The sequence below is a fragment of the Pseudophryne corroboree genome, chromosome 6 (genome assembly GCF_028390025.1).
Source record: "Pseudophryne corroboree isolate aPseCor3 chromosome 6, aPseCor3.hap2, whole genome shotgun sequence".
Classification (NCBI taxonomy): Eukaryota; Metazoa; Chordata; class Amphibia; order Anura; family Myobatrachidae; genus Pseudophryne; species Pseudophryne corroboree.
Genome location: NC_086449.1, coordinates 792165990 through 792181455, shown reverse-complemented (window position 1 = coordinate 792181455; position 15466 = coordinate 792165990). Strand labels below are relative to the sequence as shown.

The 15466-nt window shown below is 45.4% G+C and overlaps 1 protein-coding gene across 2 annotated transcripts in view; it reads left to right on the top strand.

Moving 5' to 3' along the window:
• LOC134933551 (protocadherin gamma-B3-like) overlaps positions 1 to 15466 on the top strand; it is a 103371-nt gene that overhangs the window by 75893 nt on the left and 12012 nt on the right. The window lies entirely within an intron of this gene.

The window sequence follows — 15466 nt, the reverse complement described above, 5'->3', positions numbered from 1 at the left end:
GTGCTTAGATTTAGGTCCCATCACCATGATATCTCATTATGGTATGCAATTATTCAAAAATACGGAAAAATCCGATATCCAAAATACCTCTGGTCCCAAGCATTTTGGATAAGGGATACTCAACCTGTAAGGTCTACTTGTTGAAGTAAAGACATTGATATTTCGCAGGAATTTTTCATGTATTGTGCTTTACAAGAGGTTCCATATACTGTAAGTGGCCACGAGAAACCTTATTTAAAATGCATGGGGATCATTGTGCCTTATAACCAATGCAGGGAAATGGTACTGATGAGCCGATGAGCCCATTTGAATGTATGTATCTCTGATTAATTTTTTCTCCCCAAGAATGTAATAGCTACATAATGGGGGTCAGGTGCAATCAGGGAGATTGCTGGACTATTCAGGGAGTGAGGGAGATGCTACTATTTCAGGGAGTCTCCTGCAGAATGAGGGAGGGTAGGCAACTATGCCATAGGTGCAGGGAGTGCAGCTGCTATGGGGCCCAGAGCTGAGAGGGGCCACCTTCCCTGTCACAGTTACATGTGTTATATACAAGGGTGTAGCTACCATAGGTGCAGGGAGTGCAGCTGCTATGGGGCCCAGAGCTGAGAGGGGCCACCTTCCCTGTCACAGTTACATGTGTTATATACAAGGGTGTAGCTACCATAGGTGCAGGGAGTACAGCTGCTATGGGGCCCAGAGCTGAGAGGGGCCACCTTCCCTGTCACAGTTACATGTGTTATATACAGGGTGTAGCTACCATAGGTGCAGGCAGTGCAGCTGCTATGAGGCCAGAGCTGAGAGGGGCCACCTTCCCTGTCACAGTTACATGTGCTATATACAGGGGTGTAGCTACCATAGGTGCAGGGAGTGCAGCTGCTATGGGGCCCAGAGCTGAGAGGGGCCACCTTCCCTGTCACAGTTACATGTGTTATATACATGGGTGTAGCCAGGGCCGGTGCTAGGGTGGTCGGCGCCTTCCTGCAAACTATATATTTTGCGCCTTCCTACGGCCGCATCATAGTCATTGGCCCAAATTTATTAAGCCTTAAAAAGTGATAATATGGAGATGGATAAAGAGTAATAAAGAACCAGCCAATCACACACTACCGCTGCAACGAAGCAACCCCCTCTTCCCACACACGCTACCTTATGCTACCTGGCTCCCCTCTCCCCGCACACACTACACTACCATTGCTAACGTGCACTCCCTTTCTCTGTACACAATACATTACACTGCTACCCTGCACCCTCTCTCTAAACATACTACATTATACTGCCACCTGCACCCCCACTCCCCACACACACTACCGCCACTACCCAGCACACCTCTCCCCGCACACACTACCGTCACTACCCAGCACACCTCTCCCCACACACACTACCGTCACTACCCAGCACACCTCTCCCCACACACACTACCGTCACTACCCAGCACACCTCTCCCCACACACACTACCGTCACTACCCAGCACACCTCTCCCCACACAAACTACATTACAGTACCCCCGCTACCCTGGACCCCCCCTCCCCAGCACACAAGAATATGATACCCCCCCTCCCCAGCGCATATGAATATGATACCCCCCCTCCCCAGCACATATGAATATGATACTCCCCCCCTCCCAAGCTCACATGCATATGATACTTCCCCCCTCCCCAGCGCACATGAATATGATACGCTCCCCCTCCCCAGCGCACATAAATATGATACTCCCCCCCCTCCCCAGCTCACATTAATATACTAACCCCCTCCCCAGCATACATGAATATATTAACCCCCTCCCCAGCACACATGAATATATTAACCCCCTCCCCAGCTCACATGAATATGATACTCTCCCCCTCCCCAGTGCACATGAATATGATACTCCCCCCCCCCTCCCCAGCGCACGTGAATATACTACCCCCCTACCCAGCACACCTGAATATGATACTACAACCCCTTCCTCCATAACACACTCCGCAGCACACATGAATGATACTCCCCCCATTCCCCAGCACACATGGGGAGGCAGAACTTAATTCAATGGTGTCACAGAATGGGAGGAGAGGTGCCCCCTTCAGAGCAGGAGCCCGGCGGCAGACGGAATCATCTGCCGCCGGGCTCCTGCTCTGAAGGGGGGCACCTCTCCTCCCATTCTGTGACACCATTGAATCAAGTTAATTGATAGCTGCCGCTGTCTTTTCAGTGGCCGACTTCCTCACTGGTCCCTGCACCTTACAAATCACACCCTCTTTATTATACTGAATATACACATCTTACAAGTGTCACACCCAGGATTAGAAACCACAACCTATTACACTGGAAGCAGACACCTTACTGATGAAGCTGTTTGCTCCTGTATAGGAAATATGAGAATTCTAACTATATGAAGCTACTTCTCTGACAATTACACGTAACTTCATATAGTAAGAATTCTCATCCTTCCTGTACAGGAGCAAATAGCTCCATCAGTAAAGCGTCTGCTGTTAGTGTAACAGGTCATGGGTTCTAATCCTGGGTATGACTGCTAAGAAATGTGTGATTTAAAATAAAAGACAATTAAATGTATAAATACAGTATATAATTGGGGGCACCAATATTTATCTTGCCTCCGGGCGACTGTGACGAATTTACGCCACTGACTCCCCCCTCCATTCCCCAGCACACATGAATGATACTCCCCCCCCCCCCATTCCCCAGCACACATGGATGATACTCCCCATTTCCCAGCACACATGAATGATACTCCCCCCCCATTCCCCAACACACATGAATGATACTAGGGAGGCCAATCCCGGGATCTGGATCGGCGGGATCCCGGGATTTAGGCCCAAAAACAGCCGGGATTCAATCCCGGGATTGGAAGCTCCAATCCCGGGGATTGAGGGATCAGCGTTGAGCTGCCCAGCTTCCTCCTCCTGTCTCCCCCTGCGCAGCGTGACCTGTGCCTGTGAGGTCACGCTGCGCTGTCAGCAGCCACAGAGCCGGAAAGTACGGCGGACTCCCCAGCACTCACCCGCCGGCTCCCCAGCACTCACCCACCGGCTCACCTGCTCTCACCCACCGGCTCACCTGCACTCACCCACCGGATCCTCCTCACCCGCTACCTCGCTGTGCAGGTTTGTAGGGTTTTTTTATGTCTGCAGGGCGGGTAGGGAGGGGCGGGGCGACAGCCGGACACAATCTAAAGCCAATCCCGGGTATCCCAGGATTGACCATTTTTCAATCCCGATACCCGGGAATGAAAAAATGGCCCGGGATTGGCTTCCCTAAATGATACCCCCTCCCCCCATTCCCCAGCACACGTGAATGATACTTTCCCCCCCATTCCCCAGCACACATGAATGTTACTCCCCCCCCCATTCCCCAGCACACGTGAATGATACTTCCCCCCCCCCCATTCCCCAGCACACGTGAATGATACTTTCCCCCCCCCATTTCCCAGCACACATGAATGATACTCCCCCCTCCCCATTCCCCAGCACACATGAATGATACTCCCTCCCCCCATTCCCCAGCACACATGAATGATACTCCCCCCCCATTCCCCAGCACACATGAATTATACTTCCCCCCCCCATTCCCCAGCATACATGAATGATACTCCCCCCCCATTCCCCAGCACACATGAATGGTACTCCCCCTCCATTCCCCAGCACACGTGAATGATACTTTCCCCCCCATTCCCCAGCACACAAGAATGATACTCCCCCCCCATTCCCCAGCACACGTGAATGATACTTCCCCCCCCCATTCCCAAGCACACATGAATGGTACTCCCCCCCCATTCCCCAGCACACATGAATGATACTCCCCCCCCCTATTCCCCAGCACACATGAATTATACTCCCCCCCCCCCATTCCCCAGCACACATGAATTATACTCCCCCCCCCCCATTCCCCAGCACACGTGAATGATACTTCCCACCCCATTCCCCAGCACACGTGAATGATACTTCCCCCCACATTCCCCAGCACACGTGAATGATACTCCCCCCCCATTCCCCAGCACACATGAATGATACTCCCCCCCCCATTCCCCAGCACACATGAATGATATCCCCCCCCCATTCCCCAGCACACATGAATATCATACCTCCCAACTGTCCCGATTTTCGCGGGACAGTCCCGTTTTTTGGGGACTGTCCCACCCGCGGGCCACAGTGTCCCGCGGTGGGGGGGTCAGTTGGGAGGCTCTGTCAATCGCTGCTCTGCTTAGCAGAGCAGCGGTGAATAGACGCTGTGCGCATGCGCACAGCGTCTATTCAGTGGAGTCAGAGGGAGAGGGAGCATGCCAGCGGCTCACAAAGCGCTGGGCATGCCCCCTCAGTGACGGAAACGGGGCGTGGCTCACGACACCCACCCACCCCCGCGCGAAGCCACGCCCCCTTTTCATAGGCCACACCCCCTTTTCGAGAGCGTGCGCTCCACAATTAAAGAAAGTTGGGAGGTATGGAATATACCATACCCTCCAACATTTTACACAGAAAAATCGGTACAAATCTGAAAGGAGGCGTGGCCGCGGGCAAAGGGGGCGTGGTCACGCCCCTTTTCCTATACTTTCAATGGAAGTTTGGGGAGGCAAAAATTGGTACAGACCATGAAAAAAAGGTACTGTACCGATTAAAAAGGTACAGTTGGAGGGTATGATATACTATCCCCCTCCTTTGTTTATCAGCAGCAGTACTATTTACCAGTCTCAGCAACTCTGTGGCTGGTTGCTAGGGCTGCAGGCTGCTACACTGGCCGGCTGGCTGCTCCTCTTCTTACGACAGCTTGCTCCTCCAGACACAGTGCACTGTCAAATGTACATCATGTGACTTCCTGTGACCCCTATCTGAATCCACCACAGACGGGAGGGGAGAGAGGGGGGGGGGGGCTTAAGACTTATGTGTCTTCAGTGACAGATGGGAGGCGATGCTGCTGCCTGTCTTCAGGATGACATGGACGGGGGAGGAGCGGGGTGGGGAGGGAGGGCTGACGCACAGGAGATCTGTTCATACTGCTGGTGCCGCTGCCTGTCACAGTGTAACAGATGCAGCGGGAGCCGGCAGCAACATGGCGCATCAGCAAGGTAGCAGAGCGGGGACAGCGCCTCTTCAGCCAGGCGCCTCGCTGCTTTGCAGACCTTGCTGAGCAGGTAGCACCGGCACTGGGTGTAGCTACCATAGGTGCAGTAAGTGCCATAGGTGCAGTAAGTGCGGCTGCTATGGGGCCCAGAGCTGAGAGGTGCCACCTTCCCTGTCACATTTACATGTGTTATATACAGGGCATAGCTACCATAGGTGCAGGGAGTGCAGCTGCCATGGGGCACAGAGCTGAGAGAGGCCACCTTCCCTGTCACATTTACATGTGTTATATACATGGGCATAGCTACCATAGGTGCAGGGAGTGCAGCTGCTATAGGGCCAGAGCTGAGAGGGGCCACCTTCCCTGTCACATTTACATGTGTTATATACAAGGGTGTAGATACCATAGGTGCAGAGAGTGCAGCTGCTATAGGGCCAGAGCTGAGAGGGGCCACCTTCCCTGTCACAGTTACATGTGTTATATACAAGGGTGTAGCTACCATAGGTGCAGGGAGTGCAGCTGCTATGGGGCCCAGAGGTGAGAGGGGCCACCTTCCCTGTCACAGTTACATGTGTTATATACATGGGTGTAGCTACCATAGGTGCAGGGGGTGCAGCTCCTATGGGGCCCAGAGCTGAGAGGGGCCACCTTCCCTGTCACAGTTACATGTGTTATATACAGGGTGTAGTTACCATAGGTGCAGGGAGTGCAGCTGCTATGGGGCCCAGAGCTGAGAGGGGCAACCTTCCCTGTCACAGTTACATGTGTTATATACAGGGTTTAGCTACCATAGGTGCAGAGAGAGCAGCTGCTATGGGGCCAGAGCTGAGAGAGGCCACCTTCCCTGTCACAGTTACATGTGTTATATAGAAGGGTGTAGCTACCATAGGTGCAGGAGGTGCAGCTGCTATGGGGCCCAGAGCTGAGAGGGGCCACCTTCCCTGTCACAGTTACATGTGTTATATACAGGAGTGTAGCTGCCATAAGTGCAGGGAGTGCAGCTGCTATGGGGCCCAGAGGTGAGAGGGGAGACCTTCCCTGTCACATTTACATGTGTTATATACAGGGGTTAGCCACCATAGGTGCAGGGAGTGCAGCTGTTATGGGGCCCAGAGCTGAGAGGAGCCACCTTCCCTGTGACAGTTACATGTGTTATATACAGGGTGTAGCTACCATAGGTGCAGGGAGTGCAGCTGCTATGGGGCCCAGAGCTGAGAGGGGCCACCTTCCCTGTCACAGTTACATGTGTTATATACAGGGTGTAGCTACCATAGGTGCAGGCAGTGCAGCTGCTATGGGGCCCAGAGCTGAGAGGGGCCACCTTCTCTGTCACAGTTACATGTGTTATATACAAGTGTGTAGCTACCATAGGTGCAGGGGGTGCAGCTCCTATGTGGCCCAGAGCTGAGAGGGGCCACCTTCCCTGTCACAGTTACATGTGTTATATACAGGGGTGTAGCTGCCATAAGTGCAGGGAGTGCAGCTGCTATGGGTCCCAGAGCTGAGAGGGGCCACCTTCCCTGTCACAGTTACATGTGTTATATACAGGGTGTAGCTACCATAGATGCAGGGAGTGCAGCTGCTATGGAGCCAGAGCTGAGAGGGGCCACCTTCCCTGTCACAGTTACATGTGTTATATACAGGGTGTAGCCACCATAGGTGCAGGGAGTGCAGCTGCTATGGGGCCCAGAGCTGAGAGGGGCCACCTTCCCTGTCACAGTTACATGTGTTATATACAGGGTGTAGCTACCATAGGTGCAGGCAGTGCAGCTGCTATGGGGCCCAGAGCTGAGAGGGGCCACCTTCTCTGTCACAGTTACATGTGTTATATACAAGTGTGTAGCTACCATAGGTGCAGGGGGTGCAGCTCCTATGTGGCCCAGAGCTGAGAGGGGCCACCTTCCCTGTCACAGTTACATGTGTTATATACAGGGGTGTAGCTGCCATAAGTGCAGGGAGTGCAGCTGCTATGGGTCCCAGAGCTGAGAGGGGCCACCTTCCCTGTCACAGTTACATGTGTTATATACAGGGTGTAGCTACCATAGATGCAGGGAGTGCAGCTGCTATGGAGCCAGAGCTGAGAGGGGCCACCTTCCCTGTCACAGTTACATGTGTTATATACAGGGTGTAGCCACCATAGGTGCAGGGAGTGCAGCTGCTATGGGGCCCAGAGCTGAGAGGGACCACCTTCCCTGTCACAGTTATTCAGGTGTACTCTGCGTGACTATCACCACGCAGCAGGCTCGGTGGCTCGCCGCAGGTTCTCTTCCCACTCTATGGGTGTTGTGGACACCCACGAGTGGGAATAGTCCCTGTCAGTCAGCATGCTGACTGTTGAGCTGGTAAGCGGGTGAACACCGGGATACCAAGCGCCGGTCACATGACCGGATCCCCTTATACCAGTGTACTCTGTGGACTACTACGGTAACACATATTGTACATCTTATATCGGGATGCAGTTAATTTGCTGGCAGTCGGGATCCCAGCGGTCAGGATACCGGCTACTCCCACTCGTGGGTGTCCACGACACCCATAGAGTGGGAATAGAACCTGTGGTGAGCGCAGCGAGCCCGCAAGGGGACTCTTTGTGCTCGCTCTGCTGCCGGCATACTGACGACCGGGATGCCGTTGTTGGTATTCTGATGGCCGACATACTGACCATCGGTAAATAATGCTGAACCGCTTACGTCAGTGTACTCTTTGGACTATTGTGGTAACACATATTGTACACCTTATATCAGTGTACTCTTTGGACTATTATGGTAACACATATTGTACACCTTATATCGGTTTACTCTGTGGACTATTATGGTAACACATATTGTACATCTTATATCGGTGTACTCTGTGGACTATTGTGGTAACACATATTGCACATCTTATATCAGTGTACTCTGTGGACTATTATGGTAACACATATTGTACATCTTATATCAGTGTACTCTGTGGACTATTGTGGTAACACATATTGTACATCTTATATCGGTGTACTCTGTGGACTATTATGGTAACACATATTGTACATCTTATATCGGTGTACTCTGTGGACTATTGTGGTAACACATATTGCACATCTTATATCAGTGTACTCTGTGGACTATTATGGTAACACATATTGTACATCTTATATCAGTGTACTCTGTGGACTATTGTGGTAACACATATTGTACATCTTATATCGGTGTACTCTGTGGACTATTATGGTAACACATATTGTACATCTTATATCGGTGTACTCTGTGGACTATTATGGTAACACATATTGTACATCTTATATCGGTGTACTCTGTGGACTATTGTGGTAACACATATTGTACATCTTATATCGGTGTACTCTGTGGACTATTGTGGTAACACATATTGCACATCTTATATCAGTGTACTCTGTGGACTATTATGGTAACACATATTGTACATCTTATATCGGTGTACTCTGTGGACTATTGTGGTAACACTTATTGTACATCTTATATCGGTTTACTCTGTGGACTATTATGGTAACACATATTGTACATCTTATATCGGTGTACTCTGTGGACTATAATGGTAACACATATTGTACATCTTATATCGGTGTACTCTGTGGACTATTGTGGTAACACATATTGCACATCTTATATCAGTGTACTCTGTGGACTATTATGGTAACACATATTGTACATCTTATATCAGTGTACTCTGTGGACTATTGTGGTAACACATATTGTACATCTTATATCAGTGTACTCTGTGGACTATAATGGTAACACATATTGTACATCTTATATCGGTGTACTCTGTGGACTATTATGGTAACACATATTGTACATCTTATATCGGTGAACTCTGTGGACTATTGTGGTAACACATATTGCACATCTTATATCAGTGTACTCTGTGGACTATTGTGGTAACACATATTGTACATCTTATATCAGTGTACTCTGTGGACTATTATGGTAACACATATTGTACATCTTATATCAGTGTACTCTGTGGACTATTGTGGTAACACATATTGTACATCTTATATCAGTGTACTCTGTGGACTATTGTGGTAACACATATTGTACATCTTATATCAGTGTACTCTGTGGACTATTATGGTAACACATATTGTACATCTTATATCGGTGTACTCTGTGGACTATTGTGGTAACACATATTGTACATCTTATATCGGTGTACTCTGTGGACTATTGTGGTAACACATGTTGTACATCTTATGTCAGTGTACTCTGTGGACTATTATGGTAACACATATTGTACATCTTATATCGGTGTACTCTGTGGACTATTGTGGTAACACATATTGTACATCTTATATCAGTGTACTCTGTGGACTATTGTGGTAACACATATTGTACACATAGGTGTGCGCAGGGGGGGTGCCTGGTGCGCACAGGCACCCCCTTATATCTGGCACCCCGATCTCACATGCCTGATACAGCGATTGCCGAGCAGGCAGATTACTGTCCCCTCTGCGCTGCACCCTGTCAGGACTGCATTACTGACCGGATGCCTGGGTTAATCAAGGGTGCCACTGCCACCGGCTTTCAAACTCCCGGCTCCACCTCCATGTACAAAAACAGCGTGATGTGACGTGATGATGTCATGCTGCTCGCACGCCCACCCGCCACACCCACCACATGCCCACCTCTCTCCTTCTATGCTATGCCAACGCCAGACACTGATGAGGATCAGCATGCAGCCAGCGTTCCTCTTAGGAAGACAAGTTCAATACTGGCAGGCGGTCTGCAGCAGCATTTACACGTCACTTGTTTTTCCAGCAGCAGCAGTACTAGTCTGCGACTGTCAGTGTCAGTGAGTGGCTGACTTGTAAGTAAGCTGCTGCAGCTTACAGGGGAAAGTGAGGGGGATCCAGACCAGGCTGAGGAGGAGCACTGTAATTGCAGTGAGTGCCATCAGGGGTGTTTGTTTGGTGCACACCACAACATCTGACAATGTATCTGCTTTATTAGGATTGGTACAAGGGTGGATATTTTATATTGCGTTGACCGTCAATAGATGGTGCTAAACACGCCCAAAAGGCGGTGCTAGACACACCCCTCCGACGGTGCACCCCCTAATAAAATGTGCTGCGCACGCCTATGATTGTACATCTTATATCGGTGTACTCTGTGGACTATTATGGTAACACATATTGTACATCTTATATCAGTGTACTCTGTGGACTATTATGGTAACACATATTGTACATCTTATATCGGTGTACTCTGTGGACTATTATGGTAACACATATTGTACATCTTATATCAGTGTACTCTGTGGACTATTGTGGTAACACATATTGTACATCTTATATCGGTGTACTCTGTGGACTATTGTGGTAACACATATTGTACATCTTATATCGGTGTACTCTGTGGACTATTATGGTAACACATATTGTACATCTTATATCGGTGTACTCTGTGGACTATTATGGTAACACATATTGTACATCTTATATCAGTGTACTCTGTGGACTATTATGGTAACACATATTGTACATCTTATATCGGTGTACTCTGTGGACTATTATGGTAACACATATTGTACATCTTATATCAGTGTACTCTGTGGACTATTGTGGTAACACATATTGTACATCTTATGTCAGTGTACTCTGTGGACTATTATGGTAACACATATTGTACACCTTATATCGGTGTACTCTGTGGACTATTATGGTAACACATATTGTACATCTTATATCAGTGTACTCTGTGGACTATTGTGGTAACACATATTGTACATCTTATGTCAGTGTACTCTGTGGACTATTATGGTAACACATATTGTACATCTTATATCGGTGTACTCTGTGGACTATTATGGTGACACATATTGTACATCTTATATCGGTGTACTCTGTGGACTATTGTGGTAACACATATTGTACATCTTATATCAGTGTACTCTGTGGACTATTGTGGTAACACATATTGTACATCTTATATCAGTGTACTCTGTGGACTATTGTGGTAACACATATTGTACATCTTATATCAGTGTACTCTGTGGACTATTATGGTAACACATATTTTACATCTTATATCAGTGTACTCTGTGGACTATTATGGTAACACATATTGCACATCTTATATCAGTGTACTCTGTGGACTATTGTGGTAACACATATTGTACATCTTATATCAGTGTACTCTTTGGACTATTGTGGTAACACATATTGTACATCTTATATCAGTGTACTCTGTGCACTATTATGGTAACACATATTGTACATCTTATATCGGTGTACTCTTTGGACTATTGTGGTAACACATATTGTACATCTTATATCAGTGTACTCTGTGGACTGTTATGGTAACACATATTGTACATCTTATATCGGTGTACTCTGTGGACCATTATGGTAACACTTATTGTACATCTTATATCGGTGTACTCTTTGGACTATTGTGGTAACACTTATTGTACATCTTATATCGGTGTACTCTTTGGACTATTGTGGTAACACATATTGTACATCTTATATCAGTGTACTCTGTGGACTATTATGGTAACACATATTGTACATCTTATATCAGTGTACTCTGTGGACTATTATGTTAACACATATTGTACATCTTATATCGGTTTACTCTGTGGACTATTATGGTAACACATATTGTACATCTTATATCGGTGTACTCTGTGGACTATTGTGGTAACACATATTGTACATCTTATATCAGTGTACTTTGTGGACTATTGTGTTAACACATATTGTACATCTTATATCGGTGTACTCTGTGGACTATTATGTTAACACATATTGTACATCTTATATCAGTTTACTCTGTGGACTATTATGGTAACACATATTGTACATCTTATATCGGTGTACTCTGTGGACTATTGTGGTAACACTTATTGTACATCTTATATCGGTGTACTCTGTGGACTATTGTGGTAACACATATTGTACATTTTATATCAGTGTACTCTGTGGACTATTGTGGTAACACATATTGTACATCTTATATCAGTGTACTCTGTGGACTATTGTGGTAACACATCTTATATCAGTGTACTCTGTGGACTATTGTGGTAACACATATTGTACATCTTATATCGGTGTACTCTGTGGACTATTATGGTAACACATATTGTACATCTTATATCGGTGTACTCTGTGGACTATTATGGTAACACATATTGTACATCTTATATCGGTTTACTCTGTGGACTATTGTGGTAACACATATTGTACATCTTATATCGGTGTACTCTGTGGACTATTATGGTAACACATATTGTACATCTTATATCGGTGTACTCTGTGGACTATTATGGTAACACATATTGTACATCTTATATCGGTTTACTCTGTGGACTATTATGGTAACACATATTGTACATCTTATATCGGTGTACTCTGTGGACTATTATGGTAACACATATTGTACATCTTATATCAGTGTACTCTGTGGACTATTATGGTAACACATATTGTACATCTTATATCGGTGTACTCTTTGGACTATTGTGGTAACACATATTGTACATCTTATATCAGTGTACTCTGTGGACTGTTATGGTAACACATATTGTACATCTTATATCGGTGTACTCTGTGGACTATTGTGGTAACACATATTGTACATCTTATATCAGTGTACTTTGTGGACTATTGTGTTAACACATATTGTACATCTTATATCGGTGTAGTCTGTGGACTATTGTGGTAACACTTATTGTACATCTTATATCGGTGTACTCTGTGGACTATTATGGTAACACATATTGTACATCTTATATCGGTGTACTCTGTGGACTATTATGGTAACACATATTGTACATCTTATATCGGTTTACTCTGTGGACTATTATGGTAACACATATTGTACATCTTATATCGGTGTACTCTTTGGACTATTGTGGTAACACATATTGTACATCTTATATCAGTGTACTCTGTGGACTGTTATGGTAACACATATTGTACATCTTATATCGGTGTACTCTGTGGACTATTGTGGTAACACATATTGTACATCTTATATCAGTGTACTTTGTGGACTATTGTGTTAACACATATTGTACATCTTATATCGGTGTACTCTGTGGACTATTGTGGTAACACTTATTGTACATCTTATATCGGTGTACTCTGTGGACTATTGTGGTAACACATATTGTACATTTTATATCAGTGTACTCTGTGGACTATTGTGGTAACACATATTGTACATCTTATATCAGTGTACTCTGTGGACTATTGTGGTAACACATCTTATATCAGTGTACTCTGTGGACTATTGTGGTAACACATATTGTACATCTTATATCGGTGTACTCTGTGGACTATTATGGTAACACATATTGTACATCTTATATCGGTGTACTCTGTGGACTATTATGGTAACACATATTGTACATCTTATATCGGTTTACTCTGTGGACTATTATGGTAACACATATTGTACATCTTATATCGGTGTACTCTGTGGACTATTATGGTAACACATATTGTACATCTTATATCAGTGTACTCTGTGGACTATTGTGGTAACACATATTGTACATCTTATATCGGTGTACTCTGTGGACTATTGTGGTAACACATATTGTACATCTTATATCAGTGTACTCTTTGGACTATTGTGGTAACACATATTGTACATCTTATATCGGTGTACTCTGTCTCTGTGGACTATTATGTTAACACATATTGTACATCTTATATCAGTGTACTCTGTGGACTATTATGGTAACACATATTGTACATCTTATATCAGTTTACTCTGTGGACTATTATGGTAACACATATTGTACATCTTATATCGGTGTACTCTGTGGACTATTGTGGTAACACATATTGTACATCTTATATCAGTGTACTCTGTGGACTATTATGGTAACACATATTTTACATCTTATATCAGTGTACTCTGTGGACTATTATGGTAACACATATTGCACATCTTATATCAGTGTACTCTGTGGACTATTGTGGTAACACATATTGTACATCTTATATCAGTGTACTCTTTGGACTATTGTGGTAACACATATTGTACATCTTATATCAGTGTACTCTGTGCACTATTATGGTAACACATATTGTACATCTTATATCGGTGTACTCTTTGGACTATTGTGGTAACACATATTGTACATCTTATATCAGTGTACTCTGTGGACTGTTATGGTAACACATATTGTACATCTTATATCGGTGTACTCTGTGGACCATTATGGTAACACTTATTGTACATCTTATATCGGTGTACTCTTTGGACTATTGTGGTAACACTTATTGTACATCTTATATCGGTGTACTCTTTGGACTATTGTGGTAACACATATTGTACATCTTATATCAGTGTACTCTGTGGACTATTATGGTAACACATATTGTACATCTTATATCAGTGTACTCTGTGGACTATTATGTTAACACATATTGTACATCTTATATCGGTTTACTTTGTGGACTATTATGGTAACACATATTGTACATCTTATATCGGTGTACTCTGTGGACTATTGTGGTAACACATATTGTACATCTTATATCAGTGTACTTTGTGGACTATTGTGTTAACACATATTGTACATCTTATATCGGTGTACTCTGTGGACTATTATGTTAACACATATTGTACATCTTATATCAGTTTACTCTGTGGACTATTATGGTAACACATATTGTACATCTTATATCGGTGTACTCTGTGGACTATTGTGGTAACACTTATTGTACATCTTATATCGGTGTACTCTGTGGACTATTGTGGTAACACATATTGTACATTTTATATCAGTGTACTCTGTGGACTATTGTGGTAACACATAGGGGTATATTTACTAAGATTCGTAATTTCCGAAAATAGGTCAAAGTTCAATCACGAATGACATCGACAGTGTAAAACTGCAACTTTTTGAATTGATTACGATGGATTTACTAAGCTGTCGTATTCGTATTTTTCTTTGCTTCCGATGTCGATGTAATTCGTTTTTTTTTTCCTATTTTTACGGCAGTGATTAGCAAAACACTGCCGTTTTTTTTTACAATCAATCTCGGCCGGATCTGTGTGATCCGTGCTGGGGTTCTTATTTTTTTTTTATTTAATTAAACAATGTAAAATCACAAAAAAAAATGCGTGGGGTCCCCCCTCCTAAGCATAACCAGCCTCGGGCTCTTTGAGCCGATCCTGGTTGCAGAAATATGGGGAAAAAAATGACAGGGGTTCCCCCATATTTAAGCAACCAGCATCGGGCTCTGCGCCTGGTCCTGGTCCCAAAAATACGGGGGACAAAAAGAGTAGGGGTCCCCCGTATTTTTAAAACCAGCACCGGGCTCCACTAGCTGGACAGATAATGCCACAGCCGGGGGTCACTTTTATACAGCGCCCTGCGGCCGTGGCATCAAAAATCCAACTAGTCACCCCTGGCCGGGGTACCCTGGGGGAGTGGGGA